The sequence below is a fragment of the Natator depressus genome, chromosome 17 (assembly GCF_965152275.1).
Source record: "Natator depressus isolate rNatDep1 chromosome 17, rNatDep2.hap1, whole genome shotgun sequence".
Taxonomy (NCBI): Eukaryota; Metazoa; Chordata; order Testudines; family Cheloniidae; genus Natator; species Natator depressus.
In genome coordinates, this window is record NC_134250.1 from 18,484,718 (window position 1) to 18,507,608 (window position 22,891).

General features: G+C 38.9%; 1 protein-coding gene across 4 annotated transcripts in view; it reads left to right on the top strand.

The window, feature by feature from the left end:
* The window catches only part of CUX1 (cut like homeobox 1), a 399,694-nt gene that overhangs the window by 93,719 nt on the left and 283,084 nt on the right, over nt 1-22,891 (top strand). The window lies entirely within an intron of this gene.

Genomic DNA, 22,891 nt, shown 5'->3' on the forward strand with positions numbered 1-22,891 from the left:
TATATATATATATATATATATATATATATATATATATATTCTTAATCATGAAAATTAGCTCACTTCAATTCTGGATCTCTTTCCCAGCAGAAACTTAGCATTAAGTACTCTTCAAATAAGCACCATCTTAGATTTAAGAAAGTGGTAGGCAATGTTCCCTCTAATTTTTTACATTCATGTGTGGAATGAATTTTGTTATGTGTACTAATATGGAGGTGATGTGTGGTGGGGGTGGGGCTGAGGGGTTTGGAGTGTGGGAGGGGGCTCAGGACTAGGGCAGAGGATTGGGGTGCGGGGAGGTGAGGGGTCTGGCTGGGGGTATGGGCTCTGGGGTGGGGCTGGGGATGAGGGGTTTGAGAGGGGGCTCAGGACTGGGGCCGAGGGTTAGAATGTGCGGGGTGAGGGCTCGGGGCTGGGGCTGGGGCTGAGGATGAGGGGTTTGAGGTGCAGGCTACCCTGGGACTGTGGTGAGGACAGAGGACTTGCCACAGCAGCCCAGGGGGGGACAGCTCCAAGGCTGGGGGAGAGGCGCCTCTTCCCATCTGCACGGCTCTTGATAGCCAGCTGCACGGCCACGTGGCCGCAGAGCTTAGAGGGAACTTGGGCGTTAGGCATATTATTTTGTTATATGACAGTTCTTGAAAGAACACAAGAACTATACTCTTCATGGTCATGGCAAATTCATGCTACTGCAGTTAAAGTTAAGTGTTTTTATTGGTTTGTTACATATTCAGGTGGTGGTGTGGTTTTTTTTTTTTTTTAATATTCAAACCCTTATCAAGGCAGGATGCAAGCAAGAGTTTAATATAATAATCAGTATCTGGACCCTACTATGTGCATGGCCTATTTCTGAACAAACTCACCCAAAGAGTAAAACAAGCAAGCAAAACAAAACACAATTTTTTTATAAAGTCCAAAAAAATACTTGAAAATAGAATAATTAAATGTATACAATAGTTAACTTAGTCAAATTACTGCTATTGTAACTTCCATCTTCCTTCTAAACTGAAGAGTCCCATCTGAGGCACACATCTACCTCTCATGATTGCAAGTCTTGTCCTTACTTAAGATCATAAAATTGTGGTTTTAGAAGTTTTGAGGCACTGACACAGCCATATTCCCAGTTTTACTACTGCAAACACAGTTATGTGTATGCTCAACATGCACATACACATTTATTGACTTTTCTGAGAAGTTATTTTAGTATGTTGTAACACCTTACTAATCTTTTGGAATAAATATGGGATCAGATTCTAGATGTGTGTAATTGCAAGTGTCTAACTGCTTAAACAAATATCTAATGGGTATGTGCAAATCATGTATTCCTGTGTATATGAGCACATGACTGTCCATACAAATACCTGACTTGTGGTCCCAATCACCTGACTTCTATGGGACTACTTGTATGCTTAAAGTTAATCGTGTGCTTAAATGCTTTTCTGGATCTGCGCCTAAGTGCTCACATTGGGTATTTATGTGCAGAAGTTAAACACTTGCCAATGTATGCACTCTGGTGTGCAGGCCTAACTTGGAAAATCTGGCCCAATATGTATTGATTAATTTTAGTGTATTGCTTATAATACCAAACTGGAGATTTGGGATGGGTAAGAGCTGTGTTTATTATGCACACATTATAAAATTAAATTGTTGGATGATGTTTTCCCTTGATACTCTGACTTTGCTATATACAAATAAAAATTGTGCAAGCTAGTTCACAATATTGTCTCATTGCTTTAATTATTTTGTAAATGGAAAAAACTATCCAAGATATTAAATTGGCTAGTTAAGACGCACTGTAATTACATTTCATAAAGATTTTTGTGTGTTTTCTAAATAGTCTAAATAGGTTTCCTACTGGGTAAATAATTGTGCCTTTAAAAAGTTATAAAGCTTTATTTCATTAATTTTAAATCAATTAGCAGGAAAAATGCCTCAGTTCTCTCTTGTAAACACTTATTTAAATAGCTTAAAAGACATACCACTTTCTCAAAAGACTGGAAGGATGCTGTCTCTTGAGTAAATATATATATATTAAGGTAGTTGTTTTATAACCCTCCACAGGAGCTTGTTCTAGCCTAACTACATATTTACCCAATAAACTGAAATGGCTTCTATTGAAGCTGCTGTCTGTCAGGTGAATTATCTTGTTTTATTTTTAAATGCTTTGTAGCCAGTGATCTAGAATGGCCAAAGTTTGTCACTCTTGACTGTCAGATAAATGCTGTGTATGTATTTTTAAATAATTATCTGGAAGCCCAGCATTGCTGAAGTAATGTGAAATAGAATGAAATGTACACTTTTTCAAAAGAAATTCAAAGAATGATGATAGGTTATCAAAAACAAGGGAGTGAAATATTAACATTGATGTCTGTCTTTAACCCACAACAGCATACATAGGAAACATAGGCCCAGTACACAGTTCAAGAACAATGTTGTTGTCTAAGGACAGACTGAAAACAATCACTTGAATTTACTTGCATTTTTGATTTTGTAGCAGATTTAAAAGTGTTTTCTCTAATATTCAGTGTTTTCAAAAGCTCTGTGGAATCTGTTAATTCAGAACTATTTGGACAAAATACTTTCTTCCGGCTGACTTATATGGTAAGATTCATCCGTAGATCTCAGTGTTTTGCAGACAAGCCTCTTAAAACCCTTGAGAGGTAGAAAAGTAATTTTAACATTATCTAAGTGTTACAGTATATAAGGCTCTGATCCTGCAATGAGCTGTGTCTTGTTTGACACAGTGATCCTCACTGTTGAGCATATTGTTGAATGTGGCCTAACAGAAAAATCAACCTTAAGTTAATTGCATCCTGGTTGTGTGCGCTGTCTGGATGAAAAAATCTTAATGAACAAAATGATAAAGACAAAGAAGAGAAAATAGTTTTTGATTGTATGCTGAATGAGTGTTCGCAAATGATCTCCATCTTTTTAAGAGGGAGGGTTTTTTTAAAAACAGAAAACTCTTAAAAAGCAACTTTAAACCGTTACAGTTGTGTTTAGCAAACGATGGTAATGAGAACTTCCAAAAGCTCCTAAATCATTTAGGCTCTGGAGTCCCATTTTCAAAAGTGATTTGAGCACTTAGGAGTTTATATAGGTATGTCTATACTGCAAATGAAGTTTTGCTTGTCGTATGGATCAGTATATCTGTGCTAACTTTAATCTAGCTAGCACAGGTGACAATCATAATAAAGATGTGGTGGTACGGGCTTGTATTCAGGTTAGCTGCCAGGAACCCTGGCTCTTACGTGGGTTGCTAATCATCACTGAGACCCGTGTCTCCGTATCGTCACTACTGTTGATACCTGTATGTGCCTACCTATGCTACACTCACACCTTCACTTGTACTGTAGACATGTCCAAGTCTTACTGACTTTCAGTAAATCCCTAAGTCACTTTTGAAAATGGGACTTAGGAGCCTAAGACCATAAGAATGGCCAGACTGGGTCAGACCAAAGGGCCATCCAGCCCAGTAACCTGTCTGCCAACAGTGGCCAATGCCAGGTGCCCCAGAGGAGTGAACCTAACAGGTAATGATCAAGTGATCTCTCTCCTGCCATCCAGCTCCACCCTCTGACAAACAGAGGCTAGGGACACCATTCCTTACCCATCCTGGCTAATAGCCATTAATGGATTTAACCTCCATGAATGTATCCAGTTCTCTTTTTTTAAACCCTGTTCTAGTCCTAGCCTTCACAACCTCCTCAGGCAAGGAGTTCCACAGGTTGACTGTGCGCTGTGTGAAGAACTTCCTTTTATTTGTTTTAAACCTGCTGCCCATTAATTTAATTTGGTGGCCCCTAGTTCTTGTATTATGGGAACAAGTAAATAATTTTTCCTTATTCACTTTCTCCACACCACTCATGATTTTATATACCTTTATCATATCCCCCCTTAGTCTCCTTTTTTCCATGCTGAAAAGTCCTAGCCTCTTTAATCTCTCCTCATATGGGACCCGTTCCAAACCCCTAATCATTTTAGTTGCCCTTCTCTGAACCTTTTCTAATGCCAGTATATCTTTTTTGAGATGAGGAGACCACATCTGTACGCAGTATTCAAGATATGGGCGTACCATGGATTTATATAAGGGCAATAAGATATTCTCAGTTTTATTCTCTGTCCCTTTAATGATTCCTAAGCCACGTAAGTGTTTAAAATCTTACCCACTGACTTGTTCATGTGTGAGCTTTGCAGAACGTTTTTTCATTAACTTGTGCTTAGGCTTGAAAGGACTTAAAATGTCTTCACTGCTTTAAAAAAAAAAGTTCATTCTTAGCTAATTTTGAGTTAAAATAGCAGTGAAGATATGGCAGTTTGGTTTTTTGACTCTGATTAGCAGCTTGAGTTAAAGCCTATAGGGGAACTTGGGATTGAACTAACCCACATTAAAAGTAGAGTTGATGTGTCTTCACTGTCAACCTGGGTTAAGAACAAACTTTTTTTTTCTTGCAGTGAAGGCATACTCTTAGAGACAGTTATCTGTGATGCCCCTTGATGTGATACATCCATAGTGGTCAAAGGACTAAGGATGAGAGATGGCAAAAAAATGTTTTTCCTCAAATAGAGAAAAGATGAAAGGGGGTGGAAGTCTTATGCGGAGGGTGGTGGTGAGCAGGGAGAGTTTCTGATGGCTAGGAGGCAACTGAAGATGCTTGTGCCCCTAAGCGATTTTACACTCCCTGTAAAAATTATAGGAGGGACAATTGAGGCCCACTCATCTTTGTTTCATGCTAAGACTGTACAGTACAAGTAGGCACCAAGGGTAAGTACTACAATTAATGTATTCTTAAACTCCGCTATCAACAGACAAGATTTCCAGTTAAAAAGGAGGGGTTAAGAACAATAGGAGTTTAAACTACTGTGTTTGTTTTGATGAGATGTCTCCCTCCTACCATTTTTCTTTCATCATATATCAGTCTCCTCTGTGGGGATATTTCATACTACATAACAGCTGGTATACTACATAAGCAAGCTCCATTACCAAATAAACTCAGACAGATGACCTAATCATGCAAGGGGAGAGGGGAAAGACCTTGTACGTGACAGTGAACTCAGTAACTATATCAGTCATGTGAAAATTGAAATTCAACCTAATTTAAATAAATTTGACAATCTTGGGTATACAGTAGCACAGTACAGCCCTTCAGTAAATCCCATTCTGAATGTAATAAACCCTTAGAACATACTACCCTATTGTAAACAATGCATGTAACTGCCTAAAGCATACTGGATTCATCCATGAAGTTAAAATAAAGACTGCAATAGAGGAAATGAAAGGGCACCTAGCTAGGCAAGAGAAGTCACTTTGGAACAACAAATCAGGTAACTAATTGAAGTGGCTTTTTAAATTAATTCTTGATAAAGTAATAAAATAGTTAAAAGAATGTGCTTTCATTGCAGGAAAAAATAAATTAAGCTCACTTGTTTAAAAGATTGTCTGTCTGCTAAAAAAAATATATTTTACATGTGTTAAACCAAAACAGATCACTTTTAACTTAATAAACGTAACAGACTTATGGAAGATGCAGAGGTTTCCTTCACACCTGTTTTGTGGTTTACTCATTTACTTTTTTCAGGGATTTTAGGTATTGAAGGAATGAGAGAAATGGTTCTGGTGGCTTTGAAATAGATGCTGCTTTGATAAGCTTCTGATCTCTGTTCTCAGAGTTGTGGCAGCAGATTCAAACACTCAGATTATAAAATTGGGAGACTGAGATGTAGCCGTAAAAACTTCAGTCACTTTCCTCTCTGTCAGATCCAATGCACAGGACATTGCCAGGAGATAAAATGATTCAAAATTAAAGTAGCCTACTAAATTTACCTGCCATGGAGAATCCACAAAAGAACTACCACTTCTAATTCTCAGATTTGTTTCAAATTATTATTTTTTCAAATTGGGCTCCCTGATCTCTTCAGCTCAAGCTGTTGTAAAGACTTGAAAAGCGGTCTCTTCTTATCAGCTCACTGATTTAATAATAATACAAAATTAATATCCATGGAATCAAAGAAACTGTGGCTTTGGTGTATTCACCATCACATTCACCTGCTTGCAGTACACCTAGCATGAGGAGGAGAACATGCGGGCAGATGTATTCAGCAGGAAGTCTTATGACTAAATTGCTCAGTGATATCCTCACTATGGCTTAGGTGGGGTCAATCACAGATAGACCTATTTACGTCTAGTCAGAATGCCAAATATCATTGGTGCTGCACCAGGGCTCACAAGTATAAGAAATAATTATCAGATGTGTTCCTGCTGGATTGGAGTAGTCACTTCCCTCCCATTTGCTTAATAGCCATCATAAGGAAGATCAGAGGACAGAGCTAATCTCATACTGATCATACCAATATTGCCTCAGCAGGATTGGTACACAGATCTTCTTCAGGTAACCAGATAAGTACCCGCTTGTCTTTCTATGTGGCTAGACCTCCTCTCAGCAATGAGGGAGAATTCTTCATCTGAATCCAGAGATACTTTTTCTCTCTCTGTAGAGGATAGTCTACTAACTACACAGAAGGAGTTCAAGCAGTACTGTTACTGTCCAGGAGGAACTTTGCCTTGAAGTGCTACAGACTAAAATGGACACTGTTTGTGTTGAGTGAAAAGTAAAGAGTTAACCCTATCATGAGTGGCTGTCCCTGTAGTTTTAAGGTATTTTTTTGCATTTTAAGTCACATGGTCTAGTAGTAGTTTCCCTGAAGGTTAATTTTAGCTCCCCATCACAATTTTGTTATTGATGACTTTTTCTTTTATCACCCTACCACCTCCACATTTCTTATCATACATACTTGCAATACATATAGTCCAGAGGTGGGGGCAAACTACAGCCCGCGGGATGTCCTGCCTGGCCCCTGAGCTCCGGCCCCTGAGCTGCTGCCCCTGGCCCTTCCCTCTGTCCCCCCTCCCACGCAGCCATGCTGCGAGCTCCTGCCTCTGAGCGGCATGGTAAGGGGGTTGTGGTGGCACGCATGTGGCGATGAAAGGGTTGGGTAGTGGGTCCTGGGGGGCAGTCAGGGAGCAGGAGGCGGTTAGGGGCGGAGGTTCCTGGGGGAGGTGGGGAAGAGACAGTCAGGGGACAGGGAGCAGGGGGTGGTTGGATGGGGCGGAGGTTCTGGGGTGGTCAGGGAGGGAGGTTGGATAGGGCGTGGGAGTCCCGGGGGGCCTGTCAGGGGGCGGGGGTGTGGATAGGTCGGGGCAGTCAGGTTACAGGGAGCGGGGGGGCTTGGATAGGGGGTGGGATCCTGGAGGGGCGGGGGGCAGGCAGTTTGGGGCAGTCAGGGGATGGGAAGTGGGAGGGGGCAAATAGGGAGTGGGGGCCAGACTGTTTGGAGGGCACAGCCTTCCCTACCTGGCTCTCTATATAGTTTCGCACCCAAAAAGTTTGCCCACCCCCCTGTAGTCAGTTAACTTGCCATCCTCTTACAGAGGTCACTGCCTGGTAGTTTCCCAAAAGTGGGAACGTATAGAGGCCCTTTAAGAAAAAAAGAGGTGTTACTTAGCAGTAACTGTTCTTCGAGAGTTTTTTCAGCATTCATCTGCCTTCCCCTCTGCTTTGGAGTTCTTGGTATTTTGGGGAGAGGTAGGTGACTGGGTGGGTGCTCTCTCTTAAATAGATGGGCCTGATGACATTGAAAGTGCAAGGGCATGCTGTACCCTTCATTAGACAGGATTTTTCTTTACAGTTCTGTAGCTCAGGGCTCGAGGTGCTGAATACCGACAAGTGTGAACAAACGCACAGTGGCAACTCTTGAAGATCAAAAATTATTAGTAAATAACCCGTTTCTTATCAGTTACTCTGTAATTGGACAAAGCAAGCATGTCTAGATTTGTATGTTGTGCTGCACAGCGTTGGCCTCTTAAGCCTCTCACTGGTCCTGTGCTGTACCTCGGACCAGTGTAATTTTGGAACTGGGAGAAAAAGGAGAATTACTTGTGTTGCTTTTGGTAGAGGGGGAAGAACACCTTCTTTCCTTCCTTCCTTTCTTTCCTTTCTATAGAAAGCTTTTGAAATGTTGGAAGTAGTCCTGGTGGAGATGAATTAGTGGGCAGAGGGTGCATGAGAGCATTAAAGGCATATGGTAATACAGTTTCATGTGGATTTTGAAATCCCCACATATGTGGTAAAAACGTTGTGTAGCTGTTTTCAGTTTCCTTCTGTTTATCTCATAATACTTACAGTTAAGAAAATGTGTTTATGGTCTTGTCGCAATCCTAAAAGGAAACTTCTTGATCAACAATGAGTTACCATTTCTTTAATGGTAGCTGACTGATTTTCTGATGCATCCAGTTTACTTTAAAACGCATGGCAAGATGCGCTATTATATTTGCTATCTGTATGCTTCTGGGTGTATTGAGACACATATTCATGCATGTGTCATTGTGTGTCACAGCATTTATAAATTTTGGGGGCTTATTTTTAAAAATATAAGCTTAAAAATTTACATCACTTTTTAAAGTGCACTGGCAGTTGTTGCCCACCCCCTTCAAAATGTTGAAAAACCATTAACTAATTGAAGATACAGCCTAAACCGCTATGTAAGTGCTAAGTACTGTATTATTGATTGATTTTGATTTTTTTTAATGAGAACATAAAATCAGTGGAAAAAATTCTAAAGTAAAACTTTAGGATTTTATGGAAAGAGGTGATTTAATTGGCTGCTTCTATTTTTTATTCGTTCAGTTCTGTGAAAGTAGTAGCTAAAGCTCTTTGTTGTCAGTTTCAGTCATGGCTGTAGGCCGAGTGCTGACTGCGACAGCATCTACAGATTTTAGTAGCCACCAGGTTCCTAAACCTTAATAGTTTTTATACACTTTAGAGATATTATCTTTACTATTTTCCCTTTCATAGGCATGATGATTTAAGGAAGAAAATGGCTAACAAGTCCCGACCTGGGCTTTTGTACTAGCTACCTGCATAATTAAAACTTTGGCATCAGTTGAATGACTCTTTCATAAGTGGTGTTTGCTTTCCTTCCTTGCAGGATCTTAAAAATAGGAATGAAAATCTAAATAATATAAAATGCTATAAAAATCTTGTTGCCAAGTATCTGCTTTTGAGAAATAAAATATTTTTATGGAACCTAATAATTTAGGCTAATTTTGTCGAGGTGCTGACTGTCTTGCTTATGGAAAATGCAAATTGGTAATTTGTTCTGATAATCCAGTCTTGAGGATGGTTTTGTCTAATTTATCTGTTGTCCATATGTGATATTTATGAACCCGAATGTTTCATGCTTTGATATTTTTTCAACCTAGTCTTTTTAATTTCATGCCAGAGATCAGAACGTAATAACTGAATGAATTAAAACCTAGAACATTTCAAAGGCTATATTTGTTGCCTAGTTAGGATAATAGACATAGTTATTATCTTAACTAGTCAAAAAAGAAAGCCTTTGAAATGATCTGGCTTTTAATTCATTCGCTTAAAATTTTGGACAGAGTTGATTTGAAGCATCCATTAGTAAAACGCATACATTTTCTCTTACATTGGCAGATCCCAAACATGAAAGGTTAACTTCAAAAGTTCAGTGAAACATGACCTAACTATTTAATGAAATATACTTTGGACTCCATTTTATTTCTTCTTTTCTTCATTTAAGTCCTTACTCACTTTTTACTCAGCATTTATGCAATGAGAACTCTCACTGAGTTGAATGTGATACTTGCTTGAGAAAAGAATAAGTAGAAAGACCTTTAGGTAAATTTATCAACTAAGCTTAACATTTTTCAGTCATACTAAGAGAAAGGTATTTAATTCTATTATTGAGTCTTATTTCTGGGAATTGTTGTGACTTTTTTATTAGAGGGAAAGGTTAATATTTCCTTTCTGCCAGTGGGTAGGGGGGGCAAAAAAGGATGCTCGGCTCATAATATCATGACACTTATCTTTTTAGAAACAGGGACTTGTAGATTTGGATCTCTTGTTGGAGACTTTCCAAAGTAGGATGACTAAGAAAGAAATGACAACTCCCAAATCTAACAGGATGGAGTACCTTGACTGATACCGGAAAATTCCCAGAAAGGAAAATGGCCACTCCTTAACTTGAATTCTCGGATCCAAAGATTATAAGTACTATTAGTACTCTAAAAACATACCTATAATCTTGAATCTCATCCCAGAAGGCTCAGAAGGTGTTTTAATAGGGATATATATGGCTATTTGTTTTACCAAATCCAGTGCCATTAAAGCTGTAGATTAAATAGGTGTGTTTAAATAGACCTGTTTATATTATTTGTTAAGGGAAGAGAAGGGAGTAGGGGAACACAAACAAAAATGTAAGTGTGGCTTATACTGTACTCAGTTTATTAACAGAAGAGCTAACTGAAGGGACATACTGAGGTCTAAAACTTGACACTGTGCCTTTTAAAATAACTTAAATCAATGGTAAAAGCAGTATAACTTTCTACCTTCACAGTTGCCTTTTGTAACAATACTTTATTCTCTATCTACAGAGTGTTTTACAAGTATTAGTTAAAACTTTTATGGTCAGACAACTTGAATACCCAACATATGTAAGAATTCTGTCATCTAAGAAGAAATAAGCTTAACTTACAGAAATTAAGTATTATAGGGACAATTTAACTAAAATATGCATCTGTACATTATGAGTAAATTTTCATGGGTTGTCATATTTTATATATAATATAAGTGTATTCTTTTCACTATTATATGCAGCGTAGTTGTAGCTGTGTTGGTCCCAGGATATTAGAGAGAGAAGCTGGGTGAGGTAATAACTTTTATTCTGTTGGTGAAAGAGGAAAGCTTTCTCACCAACAGAATTTGGTCCAATAAAAGATTACCTCACCCATCTTGTTTCTTTATTCTTTTCACTGTTGATTATGAAGGGGCAGATGCTACAGGCTATACTAGAAAAGGTATTGAGAGCTGTAAAGTAGGTGATAGGATGTTGCATACATAAAAAACATAATCGGGAAGGCCAAAGCACAATTGGAGTTGTAGCTAGCAAGGGATGTGAAGGGTAACAAGAAGGGGTTCTACAGGTATGTTAGCGGCAAGAAGAAGGTCAGCGAAAGTGTGGGACCCTTACTCAGTGGTGGAGGCAATCTTGTGACAGATGATGTGGAAAATGCTGAAGTAGTCAATGCTTTTTTTGCTTCGGTCTTCACAGACAAGGTCAGCTCTCAACTGCTGCACTGGGCAGCACAGTATGGGGAGGAGGTGAGCAGCCCTCAGTGACGAAAGAACAGGTTAAGAACTATTTAGAAGAGCTGGACATGCACAAGTCCATGGGGCTGGATGCAGTGCGTCCGAGTTGGCTGGTGTGATTGCAGAGCCATTGGCCATTATCTTTGAAAACTCATGGTGCTCGGGGGAAGTCCCGGACGATTGGAAAAAGGCAAATGTAGTGCCCATCTTTTAAAAAGGGAAGAAGGAGAATTTGGGGAACTACAGACCTGTCAGCCTCACCTCAGTCCCCAGAAAAATCATGGAGCAGATCCTCAAGGAATCCATTTTGAAGCACTTGGAGGAGAGGAAGGCGATAAGGAAGAGTCAACATGGATTCACCAAGGGCAGGTCATGCCTGACCAACCTGATTGCCTTCCAGTGATGAAATAACTGGCTCTGGGATATGGGGAAAGCAGTGGATGTGATATACCTTGACTTTAGCAAAGTTTTTGATAAGTCTCCCACAGTATTCTTGCCACCAAGTTAAAGTAGTATGGATTGGATGAATGGACTATAAGGTGGAGAGAAAGCTGGCTAGATCGTCGGGCTCAACAGGTAGTGATCAACAGCTCGATGTCTAGTTGGCAGCCGGTATCAAGCGGAGTGCCCCGGGGTCGGTCCTGGGGCTGGTTTTGTTCAACATCTTTATTAATGATCTGGATGATGGGCTAGATTGCACCCTTAGCAAGTTCACGGATGACACTAAGCTGGGGGGAAAGGTAGATACACTGTAGGGTAGGGATAGGGTCCAGAGTGACCTAGACAAATTGATGGATTGGGCCAAAAGAAATCTGATGAGGTTCAGCAAGGACAAATGCAGAGTCCTGCACTTAGGACGGAAGAATCCCATGCACTGCTACAGGCTGGGGACCGACTGGCTAAGCGGCAGTTCAGCAGAAAAGGACCTGGGGATTACAGTGGACGAGAAGCTGAATATGAGTCAACGGTGTGCCCTTGTTACTAAGCAGGCTAACGGCATATTGGGCGGCATTAGTAGGAGCATTGCCAACAGATCGAGGGAAGTTGTTGTTCCCCTCTATTCGGCACTGGTGAGGCCACATCTGGAATATTGTGTCCAGTTTTGGGGCCCCCACTACAGAAAGGATGTGGACAAATTGGACAACAAAAATGATAAGGGGGCTGGGGCATATGGCTTATGAGGAGAGACTGAGGGAACTGGGCTTATTTAGTCTGCAGAAGAGAAGAGTGAGGGGGGATTTGATAGCAACCTTCAACTACCTGAAGGGGGCGGGGTTCCAAAGAGGATGGACCTAGGTTGTTCTTAGTGGTGGCAGATGACAGAACAAGGAGCAATGGGGGAGGTCTAAGTTGGATATTAGGAAAAACTATTTCACTAGGAGGGTGACTAGCACTGAAATGGGTTACCTTGGGAGGTGGTGGAATCTCCATCCTTAGAGATTTTTAAGGTTCAGCTTGATAAAGCCCTGGCTGGAATGATTTAGTTGGGGTTGGTCCTGCTTTGAGTAGGGGGTTTGACTAGATGACCTCCTGATGTCTCTTCTAACCCTAATCTTCTATGATTCTATGAAATGGGTATTTTGGCCTACACAAACTTGTAAAGATAGGCAAAAATTTAAAAAAGTTGATAAGTTACTCTGATTTGAAAAATGTATTTTGCTGCATGCGATTAGTTTTTTGTGCTTTCATAAAGCTTGTGGGAGATTTGAAATGTGTTTTTAAAATAAATGTTTGTACTTATTTCCATTTTGTGGGAAACTGGGGAGGGATAAGAGACTTAAATTGCCATCATTTACCAGAGATCTTAAATGTAGAAATTCCAGTGTGAACCCTGGTCTTAAAGATTATTTTGAAGCCTAGAAGCATAATCCTGGCATGTTAAACAAGGTATACTGTTTGCAGTATTGTATATATTCCATTTGGAGATGGATCTGATGAACTGTGTTAGAAATATGTGACATTTTCATTCCTTTCTTTTGCTTGAACTACTATGATATGCATCAGTAGGAATATTTTGCCACTGTTGTACTGTACCTCATCACTGTTTTAAGACTATTATAAGTGCTACATATTAAATCATGGATTGTTTTTCCTCCAAATCAAAATATTACTAAGCAAATAAAGATCTGCAAAACTAGAGTGGCTTTGGGTTTGGGTTCGCTTCAGTGCCCATCTTTCTTGAACCCTTTCAGGATGGTAGGGAAAGAGAAACCAGTTAAATAGTCACCGTTTTGATCCATCTCTGGTCAATGACTATTACTCAGACAAATATATATCTGATAACAGTGCAAGAAAACATGTAGATGTTGAGAATAATGGTGGATGGTTTAATGTAATAATTTTTCTAGGTTTTTCCTCTCTTTCCATTATACTTGCTATGAAAGACATTTTGCATTAAATTTGCACCCTTGTTTCTTGTGATTTCATCTGCTCCTGCTTCAGGTTCCCTATTTGAAGTCATTATCATGAGTGGACACAGTACATTTATTCCTCCAAGTTCTTATTTTTGTGGGCACCTTGTTCTTTGATGAAGGTGATCTCTTATTCGGGGTCAATTCCATTTTAACACATTTAAACGTGCCATTGACTTTGAGGCTGGAAGGCAAGCATCTTCCAAGGGTGCACTAACACTTTGCAGCTATCTTTGGGGAACATTTGGGAGTGATACCTGGTTGTCCTCCCCCACAAAGGTCAACAATGTGACCTCCACAAAACTACTGATTGCAATCCATAACCGTATTATGAGACACACTGAATCAATAGTGTGCATACACAGAATCAACAAAACAGGAACAAAGATGAAGAAATTCCAGAGCATTTCACTTGTCATGCAATATTTAAATTAACATTTTTCTATAATGGCTTTAGCTCAAAATTCTGATTGAAGATAGGCTATGGTATGTCATATAACTAGTTATAATACTAAAGGGCATGTTCTTTTTCTTGAATGTTTTCTATGTAATAATCAGCTACTAACTGCCTTCTTCTGCATGTTCCTTATGGCCATTTAGTAACAAAATTGAGCAGTAGTAGTGATTTGCTTTGACCAGTCTCTAGCCATAACATTACAATGTTGCTTTGCTGGAGACTTGTATGATCAGTCTTATCCCTGCAACATTGCTAAATGTCCCCACTTTGTTAAGAGAGCTATAATTAACTTGCAAGACACTAGTCAGCCAGATTCAGCAAAGTGCCAAGAAATCAACCCCAATTACTATATTCACATTGTCAGTAATGCCCACTTCACGGTTTTTGTTAATTTGAAATGGCAAGCCCAATTTCCCATGGGAAAATTGCCACTTCTATACTATTTTATTTTGTGATATTTATTCTATTATTTTGACTACATAAAATTACTATGGTAAAGAAAATTAGTTGAGAATTTTCTAAAATGATTTGTAATAGCAATGAGTCAATGGAAATACAGTAGACCTAAGGTTATACTTTTTTCTCTCTAATTTAGCATAGACTAAAGAGGAATCTACTACTACTTCCCACCCTTTTTCAAATAACAAAAGATAGTAATTAGTATTGGGTCAAAACACAATGAATGTCTTCCAAGAACCTAGGTTTAATGTGAATCACTTGAATAAAATAGTTGGACAATGTCACAAACCTGTTCGTTCTTTAAAAATCATCTTCTGTCATTAGACCATTTTGTGATTCTGGTGTCCATCCTAATGTTGATAGTAGGCCTTAGATTCATAGTGGAGTCTCCTCCCATTTCTCTGATTTCTCCTGAACATGTTCATCTCAGGGACTCCATACATCAGAGTCTGATTCTAATGAGGGATAGGACAATGATCTAGTTGTCTTTCTGCTGTTTTTCCTCTGATTTCAGGTTTTCTAGAGCATGCTGCATTATAGGCTTTGATATTCTCAAACCAGGGTAAATGCCAAATATTGTTAATCTTTTCTGAAAGATCCTTTGTGTAGGTAAAGAGTGTGATGGGGGTAATTATTTCTATCATCAAGGTCCTGAAGATCCTGCCAAGCTTTTACACTACACTATTCTGGAAGTTTGCTAATATTAATTTAGATTTTCTTTACTTCTGTATTGAATTCATGATTGTCACATACTAATAATCTGATTTGTGTAAGTACTGTATTCCATTGTATCTCCCTTAAGAATTAGCTTAAAAGATTAGATCATTGGGTAAGAAGTATTTCAGTTTAGCACTTTGCGTCCATTGGTAGATATTGGTCATTGGTAACTCAGTTTATAAGGGGAGCTGATGTGGCCTCTATAATTAGATTGCTTAATACATTCCATTATAAAAACTGTTCTGACCTTCTTTAATATAAACAATTGATGCAAAAGATGACGGGTGCTCTGAATTATATTTCTGAGCTTTTGAAACGGCTTAATTTATGTGCCTTTTGGCCAGGAGGCTTTTCCTCTGTCCGTATTTACTTGAACACATTCCTTGATGTTTCTGCTAGTAGTAGCCTTTTTGAACCATTGTATAACAATATTCTAGGGAATAATATTTTGGTTCAACTGCCACTGCAAAAATGAGGTTCTATTTTGATCCTACCTCTTAGTGATCCTTCACTAAACAGCAGCATGGGCTGATGACCTGATTTCCAGGATAAGATTACAACACAGGTACTGGAAGTTGTTTTCATTTAGTTTTAAGAGAGCTGCCTCTCCTTAATTCAAGGCTGTACTTGTAGTTTCTCCAGTGACCTCCTATTAGTCAGAACCAGTCATGGTGTAGGTTTCATTACCTGACATTTTTCATGCTATCAACTGCCTTTGTTCTCAAGAATGCCTTCAGAAAGGTGGCTAAGAGAGTACCAGGCCAGTTTGTCCTGCAACAACTTCATTCATTGGCCTCTTGGAATGCAGTCATCTGTCTTATGTATGTATGTTGTTTATGTAACTCATGTAGATTTCTGTATTCTGATCTACTTTGTACAGTAAATATATTTTCAGCACTGAGGGTTTTTTGGCTTTACACCTGCTGCTTGTGGCAGGGCTGCTTGTGGCACCTTGAGATCAACAGTGTCAACAGCCATTTTTCCAAACGGGTCTTCAATGCAGTTAGTCGTGAAGGAGCCATTTGTGTTTTTATTTTATTTTAAAGGCTAGAACATCAGTGATTGAACTGATGTAGTGGAATATCCCTTCTCCCATGCTATATGGTGTTCTAAGAACAGCGAGGAATGTCATACCCTTAGTGAAATAGCCGTACTTCATACTGACAGGGTGGTGAGAGGGTAATGATTTGGAATGTCAGTAATTTTTAAAACATTGCTTTCTCTCAACCTGTTTTACTTTCACTTGGTTTCAGTGTTGCTTGGGAATCTATGCTCCATTAGGTTGTGATTGTGTATTACACAATATAAGTGTGTGGTTTTCTTAGTGATATAAATAAGTTGATGATATTTTCAAAGTTATTTTGGTTAATGAGTGACAACTATCTGTAGAAATATTTATTAGTAAAGTTGAATAACTTGTGTATTATTTTAATGAAAATAATTCTATTTTAGTACTTTGCTCTTCTGCAGTACCTTCCATCCAAGGATCTAAAGCACTTTACAAACACTAATTTAGTTCCAGAGAACCACTTTGGAGTAGGTATTTTCATTATGTACACTTTACATTTGAAAAAACGGAGGTACCGAGAGGTTAAGTGATTTGTCCAGGGTCACACAAGAAGTTAGCGGCAGAGCTGGGTCTAAAATCCGGGTCTTTGGATTTCCCAGACTTGTACTTTAATCACAAGACTCTCCATTTTCTGCCTTTTTGTTGTTCAACTGCGGTTGACTTTTAAACCACTGTATTTTAGAATTAGACATTCAGAAAGTTTTGTTTAGACTGGATGTGGGTAGTTCTTAGAAAACTTCACTAGTAGTAAGAACTATGTGGTAAAATTTTGTTTTTCTCACTCTCTTTTTTTTAAGCAGAGGTTTGATAGTTTGATGGGGAGGGAAAGCAGTCATTTAGGTTTAGCAAATAGATTGTTACAGTTGTGTAGCTCCAGGAATAACCTGGGAGAGACGCTCTCTGTTACTCAGAGGCACAGCCTGAGGTGTTTACAAAACACTGCTAAGCTGTGAACAAGCAGGATTTAGAAATATGAGATTAGTATTGACTCCAGTGCACAGATATACAGCTCTGGATATGTACTGTACCTTGATTTAGTCTTCATATGTTGGGGTTGAAAAGCCTGACAGCTAACTCTGTGTGGACCTTGGCTTTGTGTTTGAGCTGCAGTTGCAGGAATGATAGTTGTTAATAGTCTCTGAATGGTGGGTGAAAAAGTAAGAAGAGCTAAAGGCTGAAGTTGATATGTTGATTGCATTATTAATATAACTGTTGCTCTGGCTTGTGTTCATAAGGCAAGGTGGTCCTGGGCATTCACACTGATTTATGTATCGGAGCTGAGAGTCATACAAAGAGTGATAGTTAGAGTGAAGTCATTTCTACAATAGCTACCATTAAAATCCGTGTTACTTTGGAGACTATTATGTAAACACTCTACATAGCAAATGATCTTTTTAACTTAAGATAGTACATCTCTTCCGTACTATGATGAGGAAGCACATTTAATATTTAGAAACAAATTGCTTCCTCTGTACAATATAAATATTTTTCTTTGGAGATGCTCTGAAGTGTGTTTTTAACCAAACAAAACACTCCCCTCCCCCAAAAAGAAGCTTATTGCCTGAATCTTCCAAATATTAATGCCAATTTTAGAAAGTGATTAGAAGCTCCCACTGGCATGGCACACTGATAAGAAGGGGAAAGGGGGAAAAAAGCCAACCCTTTATCCGCACTCTTCTAATTTAGAATATTATTGATGGACAGAATTAGTGATTATAGACATACCTCAGTGTGTGAGGAGCCAGCAGACATGATAAAATAAAATATTGTAGGTGAAATGATTGTTGTAAAAAAATGACTCTTGCCCTAGAGTGAGATTTGATATCAAATAAAAAGAAAACCTAACTAAAAAGATCTGAAAACAGTATTTCTCCAAGAAAACTGTGGTCATGTGCAGCAAACCATCTGAACAGAGAATGCTGATATATGTGGAGGTTGGAGGGTGTTGTAATTAGTTTTGTATTTTTACAAGTAGTACATTTTTTTCCCCCCTTCCTTGTTTGTTTCTGCTAGATTTTTGGGAGGTTCCTGTTTTCACTGTTTAATTAATAGGAAAAATGTTCTCCTCGTTAGTATTTCATCACATACAAGTTCCATGTTCCAGCATGGTGTACCTTGTGGTTCTTTTAAGTATAGCTACCTATACACTTCATTATTTTTATGGCATTAATGAGATTAATTTTGCAGTAGTTTCCTGTTAATCCTGCCATTGTTTTTTAGCTGAGAACTAGCAAAAGCAGAGTTTTAATAAGCTTTTAATAGCTACAATACCCCTTCTATTATCGCTTACATTTTTATTATAGACTTCTTAAAACAATCATTTAAAAAGCAAATTGTAGCATCTAAGTAGTTACCTATACTAATACTATACCTGTTCCATCTTGATCACAGGGCAATTTATTAGCCTTATCCCCTTCTCACTGGATCCCAGATTGCTTTGTCTATTAACATTTTCAGAACTTTGATTTTTCTAGTTATACACAGTCCTAGTCTTTGAGTCAATGCAGTGATTTCCCCCCCATCAATATGGCAATGTGGCTCATTTAAGAGCAGCCTGTTTTGCTAACAGCTATCCTTTTGGCCAGCCAAATATTATCAGGTTTAAAAAAACCCTTAAAATAATAGTACTTGGAAATAAAAACTGAAATCCATATTTGATTTCGCTAATTAAAGGCAGATGGACTGTTGCATTATCAGTGGATAAGTTTGTATTTAAGTTCCACCTGTTTCGGTCTTAATTTGCAAAAGGCTGTCGTTTCCAGGATAATTTCATGAGATGAATAATTTTTATTGGTATTTGTTCCTAATTCTCTTTCTGAAATACCTTCCTACTATTTAATTATGAAATGTAGTATGTAAGAAACTTGTGACATTACATGGCTGAGAACAAGTATATTTTCTAGTGATAGTTAAAAATCACTATATATAGAAAGATTAGCCAAAACAATTAGATAAGTCTAAAGACCTGATTAGACAAAAGTATTGATTTCTCCATTTTAATCTTTCTTAGCTGCAGTTCATCTTCTCTGGAGATAACATTTTGAGTACTTGAATAGAGACTGGGAGTGGATCGGTCATTACGCAAAGTAAAACTATTTCCCCATGTTTATTTCCCACCCCACCCCACCCCACCCCCCACTGTTCCTCAGACTTTCATGTCAACTGGTGGAAATGGCCCACCTTGATTATCACTACAAAAGGGTCCCCCCCCCCAACCCCCCATTACCCTCTGCTGGTAATAGATCATCTTAAGTGATCACTCTCCTTACAGTGTGTATGGTAACACCCATTGTTTCATGTACTCTATGTATATAGATCTCCCCACTGTATTTCCCACTGAATGCATCCAATGAAGTGAGATGTAGCTCACGAAAGCTTATGCTCAAATAAATTTGTTAGACTCTAAGGTGCCACAAGTACTTCTTTTCATTTTGAGTACTGCAGTGTAAATGTAAATATGATTGCAAAAAGGCTATTATAATCAAAAACAAAAGGTCACTAAACAGATTTCTGGTTTGCTATGGCTTTTAGGGATATATATATATATATATATATATATATATATATATATATATATATATATATATATATTTTTAATGACAAATCAGCCTTGATTTTTTAAAAAATGTACTAAAAATATTTGGAGGAGGAGACTAGGGGAAGACCGGGCTTGCACACAGGGTAAGTCAAAACAGAACGTGGCTCATTCTGTATTAAAATTGTTATGTAGTGATATTTTGTCTAATTATCCCATCTTCCATTTATAGAGCATATTTCATCTTTAAAACCTTCGTTATATGCATATAATAATAATACTTTTGAAATTTTATAATACCCCCTCATTTTAGAATTGGAATGATTTAGAAATAAGCTACACCTCACAATTGTCTTGTTAAGTGCTACTCTCTGTTTACAAATGGGAAATTGGAAACAGAGAAGTTAGGTTGCTTGACCAAAATCGTAGAGTGAACATAAAAATGGCCATATGTCCATCTAGCCTAGCATCTTGTCTTCCAACAGTGGCCAGTGCCAAATGCTTCAGAAGGAATGACCAGAGCAATTACTAGGGTGACCACAGATCTGTCCTGTTTTGGCCAGGACAGTCCCCTTTTTCAGCTCTGTCCCAGCAGTCCATACTTTTTCACCAAAACTGGGCATTTGTCCTGGCTGCAAGGCAAATTTGAGAGTGGCAGCTGCTGCCTGGGGATCAGCTGAAGATTGCGCTGGCCGCCAGCAGCAGCAGAGAAATTTGCTACAGGCGGGTAACACTGCCTTCAGAGCTGAACCCCCACCCCCTCAGGTGGCGCAGGGCTCGGTGGGTCAGCCCCAATCCCAGGTGGCACATGGGGATGGGAGGGGGCGGCTTGGATGAGCCGCAAGCTGTCCTGTTTTTAGTTTAAAAAACATGGTCTCCCTAGCAATTACCAAGTGATCCATCCCCTGTTGTCCGGTCCCAGCTTCTGGCAGTCAGAGGTTTAGGGACACCTGGAGCATGGGGTTGTTTCCATGACCATCTTGGCTAATAGCCATTGCTGGGCCTATCCTTCATGAACTTATCTAATTCTTTTTTGAATCTGCTTATACTTTTGGCTTTCACAGTATCCCCAGCAATGAGTTCCACAGGCTGACTGTGTTGTGTGAATAAATTCTTTCTTCTATTTGTTTTAAATCTGCTGTCTATTTATTTCATGGGGTGACTTCTGGTTCTTGTGTTATGTGAAGGGGTAAATAACACTTACTATTCACTTTAGACACCCCCCCCCCCCAGTCATCTCTTTTCTAAGTTGAACTGTCACTATCTTTTCAATCTCTCCTCATATGGAAGCTGTTCCATATCCCTAACCACTTTTGTTGCCTGTCTTTGTACCTTTTCCAATTCTAATATCTTTTTTGAGATGGGGCAACCAGAACAACATGCAGTATTCAAAGTGTGGGTTTACCATGGATTTCCAGAGTGGCATTATGATCTTATCTGTCTTATTACCTGTCCCTTTCCTAATAGTGCCTAACATTCTGTTAGGTTTTTTTAATGCCACTACACATTGATTGAAAAGAAAAGGAGTACTTGTGGCACCTTAGAGACTACAAATTTATTTGAGCATAAGCTTTCGTGAGCTACAGCTCACTTCATCGGATGCATGCGAATATAGACTAACATGGCTGCTACTCTGAAACCTACACATTGAGTGGATGTTTTCAGAGAACTATCCATGATGACTCCAAGATGCGTCTGTGTCAGAGGTAGGAACAGAACCCAGAATTCTTGGACCATGTATAGTAGACGACACATCTGTCCTTTCTTTGTATGTAGCTGGCATCTCTTGGGGCAGCAACTCTGTGTAGGATTTAACTTGTTAAAATAAATGATGGATGAGGGGTAAAATGTTCACATGTGTCTAAGCCTCATTTTCAGAATCACTTAGGTGCTTTCGAAAATGTTATGTATAGTCTACTTCAGTTACCATGTCAAGAGGAATTTTTCCATGCCTACAAATACACTCTAATAACATGGAATATTTTGTACACTGTGATGATATCCTATGTCACACACTAAGGTTATGTGTACACACACAGTTTGAAGTATGGTGTGTGAATAGCTGTGCACACCAAAGCGTTGTGCTGTAATTCTCGTGTGTGGATGCTGCAGGTTGAATCTAAAAGGTACCTCGTTTGTGTTAACGTAGTCCTGTTAGACAAGAACTACGTTAATGCAAACTAGGTGCCTGCAGTGCTCATATGGGGGAGTTGCTCACCAAACTGCTGCACTGTATTACTGTTCACACCCCCATAGTCCAAATTGCAGGGCTGTGTAGACAAGTTCTAAGAAAGATTAGGTCTAATCACTATTTTGATTAAAGGAGATTGCCAAAAAAAATCTCAGTGACTCAAAGGTAGTGGCATATTTTCTGATTTGGTACGGATTTGTTGTGCTACTAGAAGTGATTTCTTTCAAATGAAAGACATAAGTGATCCTGACCACCTGTGGTCATTCAAGATATTTGGCACTTCATATGTTCAATTTCAGGTCATAGAATTTAGAGAGAGACTAGATCATCTTAGGTCTTATAACATTTGTGCGTTGGCAGAGTGATGGTTGTTGTACGTTTTTCTAATCTCCCAAGCAAAGGGGGCTTCCATTATTTCATGGTTTAATTGATCTCATTGTCATGAGTGACAGGTTTCCGAGTAGCAGCCGTGTTAGTCTGCATTTGCAAAAAGAAAAGGAGGACTTGTGGCACCTTAGGGACTAACAAATTTATTTGAGCATAAGCTTTCGTGAGCTACAGCTCACTTCATCAGATGCATTCAGTGGCTGAATGCATCCGATGAAGTGAGGTGTAACTCACGAAAGCTTATTGTCATGAATGGTTTTTATTGACCCTCTGTTCTGTATCCAGTGTATAAATTACTGTGTTTGAGTTGCTGTGGGCTGTCAAACATCTCCCCTGTTCCCGCTAAGAGGGGGCTGCATTTCAGTGATAAGTGCAGTGTTTTCTGTGTATAGTCTGTAAAACAATTTTGGACTCTTCAGTATCAAAGCAGCTATGTTACGGTAAGGTTTTATTAATGTTTTTGTCTTGTACTTTTAAATCTTTTGGTAGTCTTC